This window comes from Dromiciops gliroides, chromosome 5, assembly GCF_019393635.1.
Source record: "Dromiciops gliroides isolate mDroGli1 chromosome 5, mDroGli1.pri, whole genome shotgun sequence".
In the NCBI taxonomy this organism is placed as follows: Eukaryota; Metazoa; Chordata; class Mammalia; order Microbiotheria; family Microbiotheriidae; genus Dromiciops; species Dromiciops gliroides.
The window spans coordinates 32,371,272-32,391,587 of NC_057865.1; the positions used below are offsets into that span (position 1 = coordinate 32,371,272).

The following is a 20,316-nucleotide window of genomic DNA, read 5'->3' on the forward strand; positions in this document are numbered from 1 at the left end:
ATAAACCTTATAGAAACTCTGGTAAATCGTAAAGAGCTTTCTAAATATTGGTGATTTCCATGGTCATCTCATATACTGTGACTACTTAGAATAACTCACATTACCTGCCTTCAAGGAGCTTATATTCTGTTAAGGGAAGATGGCAGGTACACAGCTAAGTCAATATAAAAAGTATATAAAGTATAGCCCTGTGAACCTTATCTTCAGTTTCCTGCTCTTTAAAATGAGAATGTAGGGATATATGAGATTTCCAATTCTCTCATCTTCTGAAGTCATTTTAAGAGAGAGACATACACACACACACACACACACACACACACACATACACACAGAGACAGAGAGATAGATGAAGAGACAGGCAGAGTGAGCACACATGGGATGGGAGAGAAAAACCATTCCAAAGGGCATTGAGGCAGGAGGTGGGCTAATGTATATATGACATTCCTTTGAGTTAGAAAGGCCAGGTTCTATTTTGGTTTTATCTCGGTATCTCCCTCACATAGCACAAGGTTTACGTGTAGGCCAATACTTAATAAATAAATATTTGTGGGAATGAGTTGTGGGAAATATGAAAGAAAAGAGATGTGTACATTCAGCTATGGTATCACAGTATTGTATTTTATTGTTGTTTAATCATAATGGGATGTTTTTAATGTTGTGATGATATAGTAATCCAGGTACATACATAGAGTTAACAATGTTATGAAAATCAAACTTTTAAAAAAGTGTCAGGTTGTTCTTGCCTCATGATGCAGGGCAGACAGCTGCAGGGTGAGATAACATAAAAGCAGGGGGCCAGACCTATGGATTGCTCAGAGATAAGTGTGCCATGAGTTATTTCTGGTGTACCAACAGGCTCAGACGTGGATTCAGGGTCAGATCTCCTGTGGGGAAGATGGAGAAGAAGTACAAGAAAGGCAGTTTGAGGGAAAACATTTGTCCCATGTTAGTGGCCTATCTTGCCTTGCAAGGAATTAAGGGTAACCCCAATGTAATTACTGAGCATTTACCCTCTGGGAAAACACTTTCAGCAGGTCACAGGTGAGCTCTCTGGCCCAGATATAGATTTCTTTTTTTCTTCTGACCAGAACCATTGAGGATGTCACTGTTTGAGTGTCAAGGTGAAGTTGCCTGAGAGGGCTTGCTGGGTAAAGAGAGAAGAAGCTGTTAATTCAGAATGAAAAGGTTCCTTCCTGCTTAGTGCAACTCGCCCCTGCCCCCAGTGCAGCTACACCTTACTCCGTATTGGGATCTTTAATTATTACTCCATAAGATTCTGCCATGCTTCTGTGTTTGGCATGTCCTATTTGACTAAGCGTGTTTGCATCTATTTTCTCAATGGGAGCTCACAGAATCTGAGAGTTTGGTAGGACAGACAATAGCCTTTTATAGCTTCAATAACAATTAGGCCTTCTAATAAGATGCCATCCTTTCACAGATGAAGCAGCTCCTATTAATCAAGTGGCACACCCATGTTCACACGTCTAATATGTGGAAGAGCTTAGGTTAGAATCTAGAGTTTCTGAAGTCCTAGCTCAGTGCTCATCCTCTTCATCACGTTAAGGTATGCTGGTGGTTCTCAGGCCTGGGAGGGGAGAATTCAACTCAACATATGTATTGCTTCACATAAAATTTTTGACATAGGTGAATTTGGAATACTGGATAAATAATATGCTTGCCCAGTGCCCCTTAGAAGCTCTCTCCTTTTAGAAAATGCTTTGCCCAAATCACATTCTGAGCTATTCCTTGTGGACCTAATTGAGGATTATATTAAGGAATGGCCTTTCATAGGCAGAAATACTGCTTAAATCAACATTGAGGTCATGATGGGAATAGGAGTGGGTGAGATTTTCAAATAACAAATATGACAGGGCCACAACACACTTCATCATAGCTGGCAGCTTCTTTGTCTAAGCCATCCTCGACTGGAACAACTTAATGTTATGTGTCAAGTTGGGGATGTATTTATCAACTAAAGGAGAATATCTAGATGATATCTCTGTTTCTATTATCCTCCTGACCAGTATCCATCAAGAAATATATATATCTGTGTGTGTGTGTGTGTGTGTGTGTGTGTGTGTATGTGTCTGAAGACAATATACAGAATGGATGAAGTACATTGAGGCAGTGAGAAATAATGGGTAATAGCTAAAATTAATATAGAGCTTTAAGGTTTGCAAAGTACTTTCCAAATATTATTTCAATCTTCATAAAAATAATGGGAAGGTAGTGCTACACCTATTATCCCCATCTTACAGAAGAGGAAACTGAGGCAGACAGAGGTAAAGTGACTTTTCCAGGATCACACAGCTAGTAAGTATCTGAGGTTGGTTTTGATTTCAGGTCTTCTTGACCCCAAGGCCACTAATCTATGCAATGGCCCATCTTGTGGCCTATAATAGAGGCCATGGAGAGAGAGTCTCCCTACGAATCAGGAAGAACTAGGTTTGAAGCTTTACAATATTACTTACTGGTCATGTGATCTATAGGCAAGTTACTTCATTCCTCATTGCCCCTGGGCAACCATCCAAGCTAGTTGGGAGAGTAAGTGCCAACCTTCATTGGTGGTGGAAGAATCCTTGCTAATATTTGTGAACCAGATCGATGAACTAGTTACAGATTTGGTCCAAAATTAAAGATAGAGTCACAGATACATGATTTCTCTATATGGGGGTAAGAGATCCAGGCTTTTTATTTCCATTCTTGTGGAAATCTCCCGCTATGGAAACTCTTTCCACCAATGCAAATTTGTAAATCTAGCTTTAGTTGCTGAGAGACACTGAGAGGTTAAGTAATTTATCCAATATCACACAACTGGTAAATGTTATAGGCAGACTTTAACTCAGATCTTCCCAGCTCCAAGGCCAGCTTTCTATCTATTATGCCCGATTCCTTTGCATGCCATCCACAAAAGGAAAAATCATCCTCTGAAAAAGTCGCACATGGTAAGTGGTTTTCTACCAACCTATAAAGACCAAGAGATAAGGAAATAATTTTTTTTCCCTTGAATGTTCCAATGGATTCTATGTTAAACTTAAATTTAGGGGCCTATAAAATTTAATCTTGATCTCTGCCTTATATTTGCTCTCCTTAGAAGCAGTAACACATTAACTGTTCCCCTAGAGGCCTAGACAAATGTGCTGAACTTTTATTTTATTTTATTTTTTCTTTTAAAGCAGTGACTTTGGCATAGAAAGGAAAACCTTTTAATTCAAAAGGAAAATGAATGACTTTAACAATGCCCATTACCATAGGACATATATCTCATAGCATCATAACGTCCTAGTGATGGAAAGAAACATTTCTTTTGGGTTTTTTTAGAATTAAGTTTTAGTTTTTTTCAGAAACAGCAACTGGTCAGACCAGACACATATTTTGGGATTTTTAAACTCACTTGGAACTCTCTCTGCCTTTGGTTTATAGTTATCTATGAAAGTTCTTTTCAAGAAATATGGGCATGTGAAAGGCCTTATCTGTGAATGACCCTAAGGTAAAAAGAGATTATAAGAGCTGATTTAATTTAGCATTTAGAAAAGAAACCCTTAGATGATCTGTTACTGCAGACCCCTTGAACTGTCCATTTTGAATAGAGAAGGGATTTCAACTAGAGAGCAGATCCTTTACTGTTTTTGTTTTAAAATAGATGTGTTTGGACTGTTAGTACTATTGATTGCAACCCCCAAAATCCTATCTCTTCTCAACCAAGAAGTAGAAGATTATACCCTAATATCTTGACCAGGCTGTCATTGCTTGTCTTTTAGAACTTGGTAAAAAGTTAGCTACTGCAGAATTTTGCTTCAGCTCCCTTAAATTTATATTTGTTTTATTTGTGTGTATATATGTATATACACACACTTCTGTATTCACACATGTATGTCCATGGGAATTGGTTTATGGACACATGTGTATATGTGTGTATATGTATGTATATACATACATTTATATCTTTATATACTATAGAAGTAGTATATAGGTAAGCTGACATGAACAGATAAGCTGACATGGGCTAAATTGCTTCAGAGGGTCTGCTTCTGGTTCCAAAAGTGGATTGTTGGTATATCAGCATACAGTCCTCATATAGTCCTCTGGTTACTTGGATAACTGGGGAATCAAGCAAATTAGGGTATCCGTATATTTTTTATTCCTATGAGGAGAAATGGGAAATCATTAAAACAGGCACAGCCCTGGAATTAAGAAAAAATTGCAAAGACTTCCTGTAAAAAGGGGGTTTTAGTTGGGACTTGGAAAAAAAAATGAAAAAACAAAAAAAACAAAAAAAAACAAAAAAAACAAGGGAACACGGGAGGTGGAGATAAGGAGGAAATGTATCCAGCATAGAGGACAGCCAAAGCAAATCACTGGAGCTGAGAGATGGAGTGTCTTGTTAGTGGAAAAACAAGGATGTCAGTGACACTAATACTTGTTGGATCATTTTCCTCTATTTTTCCTGGTTTTGCTTCCTTTCCTTTGCATCAAATTCACACTTTAAATCTTCTCATACTTTTTGTACTCATTTTGTAGCTAATACCTAGCATTTATAGGACACTTTAAAGTTTGGCAAACACTATACATAGGTTATCTCATTTGGTCTTCAGGATAACCCAGAAAGGTGGGTGGTCTCATTGTCTCTATTTTACAAATGTAGAAACTGAGGCAGAGTTTAAGTAACTTGCCCAAGCTCACACAGCTGGTAAATGTCTCAGCCCAAATTTTAATTCAAGTCATCCTGACTCCATGTCCAGCACTCTGTCCACTGCAATCCCTAGTCATTATTCCTTATTATGCAGTCAGATTTCCCAACATTCACACGCTACAACTTGTTTAGGCATTCCCAGGTGATGGACTGTCCCTTTGTTTCTATTTCTCTTTCAGGCTCCTTTTCTCATCTTTGATTTTTCTCTAGATATGAGATAAAGAGCTGGAAGGAACCTCAGAAGCCACTTAGTCCCAACCCTCACTTGACAAAGAAGTCACCTGAGGCTCAGGGGAAGTCATCAGTTTACAAATAAGAGAAAAGTTGCATTTGAAAAAAAAAAGGCACAAAGCACAAAGTGTGGACTAGTTTAAATGCTCAGTCGAATCCACCATTTAGAATGATAATAAGAGGAACCAGCCCTTATATTAACACAGAATATCATTACAAATTCAGCATAGCAATTTAGCAAATGTAGTGTTTTCCCCCTAGAACCTGGGTATTTAATGAAATTGAGAGGAATAATTATTTTAATTTAAATTTCTTGCCAAGGGGAAGAAACAGCAAATAATAATTGATTTTTTTTTGTTGATCATTCTCAGAATTCCATGTTCAAAATTTCCCTGACAGATCTTTATAATAATACCCAGAAATAAGTTATTTTTCTAATTGTTTCAGAACTAAAGAGTCTGAGGGGAGATATTACTGCACTGTCTCAAAGCCCTATCGAATAAGAAACAACCAGTTTTAATTAAAATATTGGATGTTTTAACTTGCAGGGTGGGGGAATGATTTGCTTCACTCTGTCCTCTGGGGATCTATTTGATCATTATGGGACCATATATTATAGATGAATTGAACACTGGCAAATAGTACCCCCTCCCCCATATGTAATAGCAGCAATTAAGAAATAGCATTAAGAAGCTGACATTTTATTGGAGAGGAAAGAACATTTCTTAGGCTCTTTAATGTAATATTGACATTGCTTTTGATTTCCTATAAGGGTTCAGCCATTGTGACAGAGAGCAAACCATGACTGGGAACTTTGTGTGGGAAGGTAATTTAACAAGAGAAATAAATAAATAAGTGAATAGATAGATAGATAGATAGATAGATAGATAGATAGATAGATAGATAGATAGATAGATAGTTGGATAGATGGATAGATTGTGCATATATATACATGTACACACATGTATATACATACACATATGCGTTTATGTATCTGTATGTATATGTACATATATATATAAACACACATATATGAATATATTTCATAAAGAAGTGATATGGATAAAATCTGTTCATATGATCTTTTGGGGGGAGGGAAAATTACAGGAAGGATAAAGGAAGGGGGAAAACCCTCTAACCAGCCGTATCTTGGTATAGTTTAAGTTACTAAAATTTAAATAAATGAGGATCGTAGCTACAGAGCTGGACTGAATTTCAGAGCTCTTCACTTCCAAACTCCCTCATTTTAGAGATGAAAATCAAAGTCCAAAGGAGTTCAAATGCCTTGACCAAAGTCATACAGGTAGTATGTCAAAGATGAGGTTTCAGCCATGGTGTTCTGACTCCACAGCAAGGTTTTTGTTTTTTGTTTTTACCACCCCCCCACACATACATACATACACACATAGTCCAGGACCCCGAGGATCTAGTCTTAACTCTTTCATTATCTTGCTGTGTGACAGATAAGTCACTGAATCATAAAGGACATCAATTTTTCCCCTCACTGTATATTGTGGACGTTGGGTTAGATGAGTGGTTACCAACCAACCTAAAGATCTCTAGGAGATGGGAGCATAGGGAGAGTCCAGAGTGATGACTAGAAGTTCTTGAACCCTCATGCACATGATATGTTGTCATATTAATTTTTTCATTACAGATTTAGAAGTGGAAGTCTGATGAAAGTAGACTTGTTTTGCATGTGGAAATAGGTCCACAGAGGATAAATGACAAACCCCAAAGTTATACTGTTAGCAGGACTCAGATTTTTTAATTCAAATTCTCTAACTCTATGGGACTGGGCACATTGTTCTACACTGACACATTTTATTGGACTATGGCAACTAGGAATTATTTCACAACATAATATCTGAGCATGATTTTTATGAGTTGAATAAAACACAAATTCATTTAAAAGTGTTTTCCATAGAAGGAAAATTATCCTGTCAGGTTTTGTCATAGTTTCATAGATTTAGAATTGGAAGAATTTCTTGTCTTATCCCCTCATTTTGTGGAAAAGAAGACTGACTCAGAGGGCAGCTAAGTGGCATAATGGATAAAGCACTGGCCTTGGATTCAGGAGGACCTGAGTTCAAATCTGGCCCCAGACATTTGACATTTACTAGCAGTGTGACCATAGGCAAGTCACTTAACCCTCATTGCCCCACCAAAAAAAAAAAAAGAAGAAGAAAGAAAGAAAAAGAAAGAAAGAAAGAAAGAAAGAAAGAAAGAAAGAAAGAAAGAAAAGAAGACTGGCTCTCAGAGAGGTTAATTGAGTTATCCAAGCTCACCTAGGTCATAAATGTCAGAACTCACATTCAAATCCAGTACATCTGACCCCACAATCCATGTTCTTTTCCCTCTAAAATGTTGCTTTCTTATTTTCTCCATTAACAAACATCGATATAACCAGTTACCATCTAAATATTCTTTTTATTTCTTTTTTTTAAATAATGAGCAGGGTCATGAACAAGAAGTTTTTAAGTTGGAAATTATTTGAATAGTTGATTTGTAAGGATCTCTGTAAGTTTGATGCTTCTGTGATCTCTGAAAAGGAGCAGAAGAGAAAAATAACCCCAAGAACTGAATGCAGAAAATGACCTGAGAAGATGCTGTTATTTTATATACAGTACATTTCACTCTGCATCAGTTCATGTGGGTTTTGCCAGGTTTTTCTGATAGTATCCTGTTCATCATTTTTTTGTTTGTTTCCGATAAAGTAACTAACAAAAATAATTTTGTTTCAGTTTGTATTTAAATACCATCAGTTCTCTCTCTGTAGATGGATTGCATTTTTCATAAGACCTTTGGAGTTGTCTTGGATCATTGCATTGCTGAAAATAACCAAGTCATTCACAGCAGAACATCTCACATCTCACTATATTACTGTTATTCTGTATAAATTAGATTTCACTTTGCATCAGCTCATGCAGGTCCCTCCAGGTCTTTCTGATAGTATCCTGTTCATCATTTTTTAAAATAATAAATTAAATAATAAAGTACCATTCATATGGTACTTTAACGAGAGATTTCCTTACAATGAACCCATAAGGTCGATTATTTGCAACAACAGTAATAGATGACTTTTATATAGTACCTTAAACATGACAAAGAATTTTCTTCACAACAGCCCAGCACAATAAGTACCATATATTTTGCCATCATCATCAATCAATAATTAATCAAGTATCATCCATCAACCCTCATCATTATCATTAGTCAGTCCTCATCGTTGTCAATCAATCCTCCTTTCAATCCTCATCAATCAATCCTCATCAATCTACCAATAAATCCATCAGCATCATCTTACTTTACTCTTGCCTCTGCTTCTGACTGCCCCCTCCCCACTTGCTCTGTCCTCCCTTCTTCCACCCCTCCCTCCTTATCCCCTTCCCCTCCTACTTTCCTGAAGGGTTGGTTAGATTACTCCACCCAATTGAGTGTGTATGTTATTCCCTCCTTGAGCCAACTCTGATGAGATTAAAGTCTTTGAGCTAATTCTGTTGATTGTAAGGCTCATTCACTTCGCCACTCCTCCCCCATCTCTCCCCCCACTGTATAAACTGTGTCCTGCTTCTTTCCTATGAGATTTCACCCCATTCTACCTCTCTCCTTTCTTCCCCGCCCCCCCCAATGCATTCCTCTACCCCCTCAATTTTACGCTAAAGATGTCATCATGGGGCAGCTAGGTGATAGAGTGGACAAAGCACCTGCCCTGGACCCGGGAGTACCCGAGTCCAAATCTGGCCTCAGACACAAGATGCTCACCAACCCAGACTACCCCCTCCCCCCCCCAAAAAAAGATAAACAAAAAATAAATGCTTTACAGATATCACCCCTTCGTAATCAATTCCCACCTCTGCCCTCTGTCTAAATTTATTCCTATCATCTGCCTTAATACTCAGAAAGCTCTTATCATTTAGACATATCAATGACCTGAGAAGATGAATGGGGCCACTAACTACAAATAATTTTAATTTATTTGGTGACTTTTTATAGCCAAATTAAGCCAAGCATTTGCTGTTTTTCTAACATAGAATCTATCCTAGCAACAAAAGGTTGTCATATAGAGGAATTATAACCACCACCTGGGAATTTTCCAGTCTGGAGATCAGTGGGTCTACATGTGGGCCTTGCATGTGGGTCTACAAATGACTTAAAAGTTGGAACTGTTTTTGCAAAACCAGTTATAAAAGAGGAGAAAACTCCAGGAACTGCTCACTATTTGTGAACTGGATTTGATTGGATTTATTCCACCTCTTTGCTCAATCACAGGTGGTAATATGCTGATGATTAGAAAAGTTTTGAAGCTTTGGATCTTATCTACATGTTTAATAATTGGGAGAATATCTCCAATCAAGAAGTAATAGAATTTTTAATTGTTTTATTCCTTTCAAGAAACAAAACATTATATTTTTTCCAAATAAATTTTCCTTCTTGTGGTCATTCCATAATTTATGTTCAGTATTCTTTTGAAAACTCATTGCAATGATTCATTAAACTTGGAAAAAATATATTTTATGAAATTAAATTTGTTTTTGTTAATCAGTCATTCAGTGCCTTAGTCTCTTCTGTAAAACAAAAAGGGTAGAAGAGATGACCTTTTATATTTCTTATGGTCCTAGATCTAAAATCTTATAAAACTGAGTTATTAAGTCTCCAGTTAAATTCATGATATGATATCCTTCAAAAAAGCAGTGTAGTTGATATTTAATGGCTTGTTATCTATATTTCTAATAAGTTTATTGTCCATTCTACTTTTCTTTGGATTCTACAGTCAGAATGAAAATGCTATGATTGTTGAGACTCTTAAAAACATTCTTAACTTGTGTATGCAGAATCTTGTACAGTGTTTAGCACTTAGTAAGCATTTACATGCCTAACAAATTGAATTTACCTGCCCCAAGACATCATCTAAAAGTAGATAAGGTGTGAACCTATAAGAGAGAATTAGGCTCTTCTATCCAATAGTTGTTTAGCTCTTGGTTTCAAAAGAAGGGAGAGGGGCAGCTAGGTGGCACAGTGGATAGAGCACCAGCCCTGGAGTCAGGAGAACCTGAGTTCAAGTCCGGCCTCAGACACTTAACACTTACTAGCTGTGTGACCCTGGGCAAGTCACTTAACCCCAATTGCCTCACAAAAACAAATCAAAAGAAGGGAGAGCAAAAGGTCCAAAAGATACTTGTTTGTGGCAAAGGGATATAGCTTTAGATGCCTGTTACTTGTAATTTTCCCTGTGGGATGTTTGTGTCCTTTGACAAAGTTTCATGCAAGTTGATGGAACTATTAGGTAGAGAAGACATCAAAGTTCTAGTCCTCAAAAACTGAGTTGCAGTTTAATGATAGCTGGTAATTCCTTCATAATTCTTCATTGATTCTCATAGTCTCTGAAGTATTTTAATATCTGGGCAGGCATTTGAAATATAGGGTGTGCATGCAGGCCAAACCAGGTTAACATGTAACTGGGAGGGGCAGCTAGATGGCGCAGTGGTTAAAGCACCGGCCCTGGAGTCAGGAGGACCTGAGTTCAAATCCGGCTTAACACTTACTAGCTGTGTGACCCTGGGCAAGTCACTTAACCCCCATTGCCCCGCAAAACAAAACAAAACAAAACAAAAAAACATGTAACTGGGAAATATTTAACAAGACAGTTAAACATACAATAGAATATACATAAGGTTAACATATAGTTTTCTAAATGATTATGTGACTTACAAAGATTCTTGTGTACATTTTAATGGCATTGTTTCTATTTGAATTTGACACCACTGATGTAGGGGGAGTTTGAGTTCTTCTCCATTCTCTTGGCTATGCCTATCTCAGAAGTTCTATGACCTTTGCAGTCAATACTTGGTGAAACCTGTCAGCTCTTAGAATAGAGGTTGTTGTACATTTAATAAACTTTCATTGTACACAGTTGCTTCCTGATGTAGATCAAAGGACAATCCAAGAAAAGCATAAAAAAGCATCATCTGTCCTCTAGGATCTTAGTGGCACAGTCATTTAATTTTGTTTTCCACCTATTTTAAAAGCATATCAAGAAGGAGTGTGTGTGTGTGTGTGTGTATGTATGTGTGTGAGAGAGAGGAAGGGAGGGAAGGAGGGAGGGAAGACGCATGCAAGAGAGAGAGAGGCCAATTTATATAATATATGCAATATATTGAGGTAATGTGAAATAGTGGGTAATAATAGTAGCCAGCATTTTTAAAGCACTTTAAGATTTGCAAAGGGCTTTACAAATGTTATTTCAATTGTCACAACCTAGGAATTACATATAAATATTATTGCTGTCTTGCAAATGATGAAACTGAGGTAGTCAGATAAATTGACTTGTCCAGGGTCATGCATCTAGTAAATATCTGAGGCTGAATGAGAATTCAGGTCTTCCTGACTCAAAATATTCTTTTATGGAAGAAATACAAAGGAATAATCTTAGTATATTTTATAGAACTATAAGGTTTATGTCATCCATCCATCATTAGATTCTGAGTCTTTTTTTGCTTTAGAATACTTAAATTGAAAAGTTGGATTAAATAAGGGGTTATTTTAGCTCCATGGAATTTTTCCACAGACTTTTAAAATCATAAAGCAGAAGTATCAGTTCAGTTTTTATTAATTGAGTCATCTTCCTCATGTGATTATTTTAATATTTTATTACCTGCATAATGCTATTGAAGCTTTAGGTTATCATTTCATTGTAAAGAGGTGGTTACATTGAAATAAATTATGATTTCCCAGGTATTGGAAGTAATATTTTTAAAATATCCTAGAGATGAATCAAATAATTTATGTTTTAAAAGTCAGCTTGAAACATTCCTTGGATGTTAAAATACTTCACAGGGATCTTGATAAAAATAAGAGTTTACTCTGGATAGAAATGTACTTACATTTCAGGGGAAATTTATTTCCACTTATTTTTGACTTCCTGTTTTCATTCTAGAGAAAATATTAAAAGAATACCAGAGGTCCATGTATCCATGCATTCTCCAGAATGAGAAATCAAAGGAATTAGCAGGAAAGTGGTTTCAAAACCACTGGTTGAGTAGCAATTTATATTATCTTATCGATTCTGGATTTTCACCCCCTTGGAAGCCCTTCAGTTTCTTCTAACAAATCCAAGATATAGACAAATAGACAGATAGATAAATAGATAGAATTACGTATGTATATATACATGTATAGTTCTATATGTATATAACTATGCATAATATATTATTATAGAACATATATTATATTATATATAACCATAACACATGTATATATACATACATATACAGATTTGTGTGTGATTTTATACTCATTAAATTTTGTACATTGATGCATTTGCGGCAATGTGTATTCATTTTCCTTCCACTGGTACCATACCTTCTCATTCTTTTTAGTTCTCCTTTGTATTCCTTAAAAGGAACTTCCCTACACATTGGACACCCTGCTTTTTTGGTTTCTGTAATTTATTATAGGTATTGGCACAATACTTGATGAGTTGATCTATATTTTCATGTGATAAGACTACTCTTCCCACTTTTTTTTTGTCACTTTTCAGATACAAGTCATAACTGGTAATATGTCACAGCCTATTTTCAGTCCACATATGTTTCATTTATTCTTTTGAGATCATGATGCTCCATGATTTACAACAATGGAAGAATTTCAATGTTTTTGTTTTTTAATGCCTTTTAGAAGCAGCCAGCACTTTAGGGTCATTCAAAGCTCAACACAATTTCTCAAATACAATCCAGGTTGATCGCCTCCCTTCTATTCAATTCTGAGCCAACTTCACTGTCCGTCTGCAATCTGTATCCAAGATATATTAATGTACTAACTCAATGTGCTTCCTGAAAATGGCATGTTGTAGTCTATGACAAAATGGATTCATCTCTTTGATTGCTACTGAGCATATTGTGAAACAAAGTTACCTGTATATCAAAATGGTATAGAATTTCATGCAACTTTTACTGACAGAAAATCCTTGTTTGTGGAAGTATTGTAAGACTATGTTGTTCTAGCAAAAAACAAATACTTTGATCCAACAAGTACACACTCTGAGCTTGTATGTTTGCTACACTATTCAGGCAATTCAATGACTCTGAAGATGTGATTTACTATTAAAAATTAAATTGTATGCAAAAGCTAATTTTTTGTTTTCTTTTGTTTTTCACGGATGTTTTCTTAGCTGCATTCATAAATGTTCTCATTACTGTTCTTCTTGGGTTGGTATTTGGTGCCATCTTCTTGTTTACTTTTTTTTTGAGAGAGAATGGGAGAGCATATGTAGGAATCTCCTTCCTATGATACTTGCCCCCTATTCTTTTGGAACCTTTAATTCATTGAGATGTTTTGAAAATCTCTTTCTGCTTATCTCAACATTGTGATTCCTCTAATAATGGATTTCTTTCATATGTATTTTTTCAGATCCATTTGTTCTTCTGAACTTTATTTTATTAAGTGATATTGAAACTTCCCCAAATAGAGAATCTAGCAAGAAGTTAGAAGTGCCCAGGTGTGGAGGTCATGCTCTCCTTACTTTCCAGTATTTACCATTATAGAAGTACCCAGAGGCATGTTCCATTTTGCATCTTTTTTGTTATTTTCCAATTTTTACTATAAATGCTCTAGGAATGGGATCATTTAGCCAGCTCCCATCCCAAGCTATATTTTCCTCTCAATAATATTTTTGCAGTTTTATGAGCTGTTACTACTTACAATCTCTCATCCTCCTCAAAAATAGTGTAAAATAACTTGAACCCATTGTTGCCCTTGGCTGCCATGTTTCTCAGCTTGGCAGAGAGTATCAAGTGTTTCAGGGTAGAAAAACATTCTGAATATTCCTCGTCATCTTATTGAGAAAATAGCCTTGCCTTGGTTACATTTGCTAAGTAGTAGTGTCATTAATAATGAATGAATTTGTTTTTATGTCTTTTACCCAATTTTAAGGACAAGTAGCTTGTGCAGTCAGGTTGGTTTCAAACAGATCTATTTAAATATAGCATTATCTTTTCAAGACTTAGAAGATATAGTCGATAGGATGTTGGATCTGTTCTTTCAGAAGACCTAAGTTCTGATTCAACCTCTGAAATTTTCTAGTTATGTGATCATGCACAGGTCATTCAATCTATCTTTTGTCTCGGACAATTCTCTAAAACTATAATGATGGATGGGTTATGATCTGCGGTATTCATGTTGCCTTTTATTCTTTATCCTTTTGATCTAAATTGAGATTTGCTATAAGCAGCCAGTCTCACTGCAACGTATTACTTTTACTCAAATGCTTGCTTTTTTGGTAACGGATAATCTCGTGTCTGTTAAAATACACTCAGTGCTATTTTGGAGTGATTTTTTTTTTTATCTTCCACTTCTCTTCCAGAGGGAAAAAAATAAACATATTATACTTAACTCCTAAAATATATCTTACATGCTTCCTTGTGTTCAGCCATTTCATTGAGGTCGCAAATCATTACGGAGTATGTTGACTTAGTTGGGAGGATCTGTCATAAAATTTCTCTACTGCTTTATTTTATACAGAAGAATTTGGCCCATAAATAGTGATCACCTTAATTTTCCCTTTCCAGCCTTATTATTTATCACCACTCACTGCATATTTTGGTCCAGCTCAATTGTCCATCTTGCTACTCTTCATACATGTCACTCCATCTCCCACCTCCATGTTTTCTTCTATTTATGTCTCATGCTAGGGATGCTCTGTTCCTCCTCACCTATGAATTTACCTCTTAGAATTTCTTCTTTCCTTCAGAATTCACCTTAGCCACATATACTACTACATGAAGCTTTTCCTGACTTGCCCTCATATCCTAGCTTCTGATGCCTTCTCCTGATGAAATATACATACATATATACATACACACATAATCATTTTTGCATATATTATTCCTATTATTATATGTGTACCTATTGTCTCACATAATATGAGCTAAGCTCCCAGAGAAAAAAGATTGTTCCCTTATTTCATTTTATCCATACCACCTAGCACAGTACCTAGAACATAGTAGTCACTTAATAGATATTTGTTCATAATTTAATTGGTTGCTGGTGCTCTGTTTACTTACATTTGTGAATACTGCAAGCTAACATAGAACATTTTTAATACACTTATTATGTGCCAAGCTCTGTTCTCTATGCTGGGGTTACAAATATAAGCAAGCAAGATAGCTTCCACCTCTAGGTAGCTTAATTGAAAACACACACACACACACACACACACACACACACACACACACATGAAAGGTGACACAGTAGGATAAGAGAGAAGGAAAGATGGAGTGGGTAGGTGCTTGGAAGCATCGTGGTGAGCTGGCAAAGAAGTGATGTGGAGGTCTTACTCTGGACAGGATAAAGCTAAAACTTTCCTATCTGATGCCCGTGTCCCAAGGATGGAGTCCAATGCTCCACAATAGGGGAGATGGGATTGATGGTGACATGGTTGGCTGCCTGTTGTGGAGATGACAATGTGTCCTGTGAAATGATATTCCTTATTGAAATTCAACCAGTGAAGAAGACTTGTCTGCAAGTTATTTTCTTTGTTTTTATCTGTCTAAGGGGGAACTCTTGAACTAGACTTCCATTTGACTCCAGCTGCTTCCTGTCTTTTGGTTCCATTTTTATTAACAACAAGAAGCACAATGTGCCTTTGGTTCAATCCCTCTAATAGTTTATCAATTACTTGATCTTTGTACAATTTCACCGATCTGGAACCACTCCCTATTTCCAGTTATAGACTTAATATAACTGATCCCCTCTTTTCCCCCCAAGAGATAGGAATACAGAGGAAGACAAGAGTCATTTATTTTAGGAAGATTTACAAAATAAATACCAAGTATTTTCTTAATGTGCATCACCATGCCCAGGAAATTTGGGGTGTTCCACCCAGTAAAACAAAAATGCTTCTGAAATGTCTGATTGTATTTACTTTTATTTGAGCTTTTACTACTTTACATGCATCCATAGAGTATTAAAGCTGACAGTGGAAAGTATTTCCATTTTGTTATTGTTCTTTCTTTCTCCAAATAGGAAAATAGCACAAATGTCTATTGATTGGATCTGTCTGTTAGGATCTCAGCCCAGAACCAAAGGCAGAAAGTTGGCTAGTCCTTTTGTGAGCTTGTGGAAGCTGTATCAGAATTGGGACAGGGGATGAGACTACTCTCACTTAGAAAAATGACTCCTTGGAGGAGGAATTAGAACAAGCATCTCTCTAAAAAGAGGCAGTTTTGTAAGTACATTGAAAGGAGAAAAGTAAATTTGTGTTATCCTCATTAATCTTGTATTTACTAGGTTACATGCATATAGCATTTCTGAATTTCAGGGTGCAATAGCAATAGTTATTGTCCCAAGTCCCATAGTGACAGCAAAACCCTGTTCCCTAGAACTGAATTGACATTTTATTTCATACATACAAGTATTGTGATCCTGGGGAAATAATTTAATCCTTCTAGCCTTAAATTGCCTCATCACTAAAATGATGGGGTTGGACATTATGATTAATAGGGTACCCATTCAAGTGGAAGCCTATAATCTTATTAAAGGCTGGGATATACATCCTGCTGCTAGCTCTAAGGGAATGTCTGACCATGGACTCAATGGCTTAGTGGATATGATAGTGTGTTTCAATTCAGGAAGCCCTAGGTTCAGATTCTACTTTAGACACTAATTATATATATGCCCTTGGGAAAGCCACGTAACCTACTAATACGTCAGTTTCCTTATAATGTAAAATGAAGGGTTTGAATTTGATGTCTTCTTAGGTATCTAGTGGTTCTAAATCTATTTGCCTATAAAACTAATTATTAAAGTGGATATGGGCGCCAATCCTAGTGGTATAAGGGCAAAGAATAATCTTATATAAAGAATATAGCAGCTCTTTCTAAGTCTCAGGGGAGATTACAAGGAAGTGTTAGGTCATATTACGTTGGTGACATTAGTTATGGGTGTTTGGTACAGGAAGAAGAGTACCATATTTAAAAATAGAATACCTAAGTTCAGATCACATCTCTGTCACGCTATGTCAGCTTATGTTAACTTAGGCCAGTCACTTTATTCTTTAAGACCTCAGTTTGGCCATTTGTAAAATGAGAGAATTGATAGTGATTACTCTGAAATGGCATTTGTAGTCACCATTCATTCATCTGAAAAGTTACTATTGGTTAATAGCCAATCTTTGTCTATGGGTCTAATATAATGCAATAATCGAATACAGACATTAGTCTTCAGAAGGCAAAGAATGTCCAATGTTCTGTACTGACTAAAGGAGGGAAAGCTGGGAAATGAGAAATTCAATCAAGTTTATACCATTTTAGTACAGGTTACTCAAAGCCTTGGCATGAAAAAATCAACGAAGTAGCAACAAATCCTTCATTGGAATGAAGTAGGATCAGAACCATATCCGTTGCTTCTTTTCTTAATGTTAAACTCAATTGGAGATATCTAAGAGTTGGATAAATGCCCCACTTTTGCATTTTGTGATTTCTCTTGTCATTATCCAGACTTGGAATTTGGTGAGTTTTTGTAAGGAAACACCTGCCCACACACACGAAGGTGTTCAGAGTTAGAAATTAAACACAGGTTTTTATCTTTTACAAGCTCTTTATGCCAGACTGCTGACTGTTTAGATGACTTAAATTTTTGAAAATCACTTTTGATCTGACCAAATAAGATAAATCGTATTTTATGAGGAGGTTGTCAAGGGAAGAGAAAGAGGGATGCCACATAGGCTAAAATGACCTTGTGATAAGAAGACCTAGATTTCAGTTCCTGTGCCACCATTTCCTTCACTAGCTATTCTTGGATATAGTACTTCTCTACTTCATCTATAAAATGAAAGTGTTGAATTAGGTAATTGCTCATGTCCTTTTCACATCCAAATTCATAATACTATAAATTTTACATATATTTCTCCCTTCATTTGCTTTCCGAATTGGCGGAAACACTCAGGATTGGAATATGATTTTAGTAAATGTCAATATCCATATTTCATAAACCCTTAAAAACTATTTCAAAAAGGAAATTACATTTGTGAAAAAAACAAACTTGAATTAGTAGTGGTTTGTTCTTAGAAATTAGTAGTGGTGGTGTTCTTAGAAAACATAGAATTTAAAATTCAAACATTTCCCTCTACATTTGTAAACATTTATTTTCTGGTAATAATAAGTACAATGATAAAAGATTATAATCCTCAAGAATCAGATTAAGGGGTGCTTTAATATTAGGCATAAACATAACTACAGCATATGGAAGTCCTAAATAGTAATTATGAGAAAGTTCCTGATCAGTAAATTTAAGGAAATTGGCAGGTAGTATTGTATTGTGGAATAACTGGCCTGTAAATCTGGAGAACAGGATGACCGTCTAAACTTGGTTAGTACTTACCTCTGTAAATGTAGGTGAGTATCTTGACCTCTCTAGGTCTTAGCTTCTTCATGTGTAGATTGGAGTGATTGGAGTAGATGCTACTTTTCAGCTTTAGAATTCTGACCCTGTGATTCTAAGGAGAGTTACAAAATCCTGTAATATCAAGGGGCAAAGATGAGATGAAGGAAGGCAAGGTTGAAGAAAGGAGAACAGGTCTGATGCTTATAAAGATATACTGAGATATTATTTTGTGTCAGTCCAGTCAATACGTATTCATTAAACACATAGTGGATAGGTCACATAGGATAGATCACTAGGTCTGAAATCAGGAAGACCTGAGTTTAAATATGACCTCAGACACTTACTAGCTGTGTGACCCTAGGCAAGTCACTTTGGTTTCCTTATCTGTTAAATGACCTGGAGAGGGAAATGGCAAACCACTCCAGTATCTTGGCCAAGAAATAACCAGATGGGGTCACAGAAAGTTGGACATAACTGAAACGACTGAACAACAACCAATATGCTGAGCACTATGCTAAATTTTGGGGGTGCACAGAAAGGTGAGAGATAGTACCTACTCAGAAACTGCTTACTATGTAATTGGGGAGACAACGTGAAAATAATGAGATGTAAACTATTTATATAGGCCATTATGTATTCATATAGGTAGATAGTCTCAGAGTGAGGACAATAGCATAGAGATCAGCAAAGTCCTCTCGTAGAAGATGAGTTTTTAGTTGGGAATTGAAAGAAATGCTGTGTGTGTGTGTGTGTGTGTGTGTGTGTGTGTGTGTGTGTGTGTGTACACATGCATGCTTACAGTTCATTAAAGATATTTATTGATTTTAAAGCACCCATTGTCAAGTCTACCTTTCTAAATATTTGTTGGTCTTGATAATAATAGCTAGCATTTATAAAGGGCTTACATGTGCTAAGTACTTTACAATAATAATCTCATGTGATCCTCAAAACAACCCTGAGAGGGAGGTACTATTATTATCCCCATTTCATAGGTAAGGAAACTGAGGCAAACAGAGATTAAATGACCTGCCCAGAGTTACATAACTGGTGTTTGATATTGAATTTGAACTCCAGTCTTCCTGATTCCACACCCTAAACTTTGTGCACTATACCACCTAGCTGTTCCTGAAGGTAGTCTTAAAAAGAAAACAACAACAACAAAATTCACAACTTTAAAAGCACATAAAACAGAGACCCATATACTCATAGAATCACGCAGAAGGGCTTATAGGCATTCTCTCCTTCCCATCCAGCATCATCACAAAAAAGAAAGGGAATGGGGTGGATAAGAGGAAAACTAGGTGACTGACAAGGTAGTGGATACATTTTGGGAGCTCACATTTTGTGAGAAAAGCTCTCCAACTTCCTTTGTATTTCTCTTTTGCTTTCTTGAAGGTCTAAATAGTATTCATACAGAGCGAATTTGGTACTCATCTTGGAAATATCTTTCCAATTTCCCTGGGTTCCTAGTTATTCTTTTAACTGATTTGGTTAAGTTTTCATCTCCCACTAGAAACAAAATGGGTAAAAATTAAGCCAATTGTGAAAATTTAATGAAGTTTTCAGTTACTCATAATAACTTTTTCTTTCTGATACCAAAAATCAATCAGTACCCAAACTAGGCAAATGTAACTTCATAAATGAGTCTAACAGAGGACAAGAGGTACTACAGTACAGAACAATATGGGGGGGGGGAAATATTTTCCAAGGGAAAATGAATAGTATTAATAAGACTTTGAATGAGTTGTTTGAGATTGTAGGTCAGACACTATTGATGATTGACTGGTCTGGGGTTTTGTCTCATTCCATTTATTGAGGCATTTCCCTTCTTTTCCATAGCACTTGGATATTATTGCCAAGCTCTGTTAAGTAATGAGCCTCTATGGTTCAAAGACATGATAGGTATAAGAAAACCAAGGAACATTGGTCTCCATATTAAATATTTAAAGAAACAATTTCACTGGACTCTATGGAGAGAAGAACAGGAAGTTGTAACAGTTCTTACACTTGAT

The 20,316-nt window shown here is 36.2% G+C and overlaps 1 protein-coding gene across 5 annotated transcripts in view; it reads left to right on the plus strand.

Moving 5' to 3' along the window:
• The window catches only part of ZNF385D (zinc finger protein 385D), a 1,003,837-nt gene that overhangs the window by 919,193 nt on the left and 64,328 nt on the right, over positions 1-20,316 (plus strand). The window lies entirely within an intron of this gene.